Below are 727 nucleotides of genomic sequence, written 5' to 3'. Positions count from 1 at the left end.
TGCATGAAATTGTGAGCCAATATTTGGATCTTTGTGCATATGTATCAATGTTGGTGAGCACTGTGATGGGGATGAATAAACTGATGTATGTGCAGGTTGTCCCATTGACTGAGCTAAGCTCTTTTTTGACATAACTGGAGAAAATGTAAATTTTTTATGTGGTGGAGGTGTATGTATCTGTAATATTTGACAAAGTTAAGTATAATTGTAACAACAACATTTACTTCAAAACATGAGCTGTGTGTAGTTGGTAAGGGACATGAATCCACACCCCAATGATTTGAAATTAAAGGTGATGATGGTCGGGTAAATTTTGAACTATGATTTTGCGAAACTCGAAGTGGGAGAGGTGGTGGTTTCTTTTCAACGGTGAAGCTTACAAAGATAAATCTAATTACTAAATCAACTTAATTTTTATGCAATATACCTTTCCACCATAGACTGTGGCCTTGATACAATTTAATGTGAAAAAATGCTATAAATGTAAAGTCATGCAACTTGAGTTATTTACCTCTTTTTATGAGCAGCAGGAGTCTAAATGATAAGTATACATATAATAAATTACATTGGAAAAAATTATACCTTTATTGCATTTTTTTTCTTGACACAGGAACTGAACCTAGAAAAGATTAAAACGGTTTAGAANATCACTAATGCTGTATAATTTGTAATATTAGCTATTGTTTATTGCTGCATGTGTGACCCATTTTTGAACAGTTTGTTGAGT

This window comes from Amphimedon queenslandica, unplaced genomic scaffold (genome assembly GCF_000090795.2).
Source record: "Amphimedon queenslandica unplaced genomic scaffold, v1.1 AMPQUscaffold_12472, whole genome shotgun sequence".
NCBI lineage: Eukaryota > Metazoa > Porifera > Demospongiae > Haplosclerida > Niphatidae > Amphimedon > Amphimedon queenslandica.
This window is presented reverse-complemented; position numbering follows the sequence as displayed.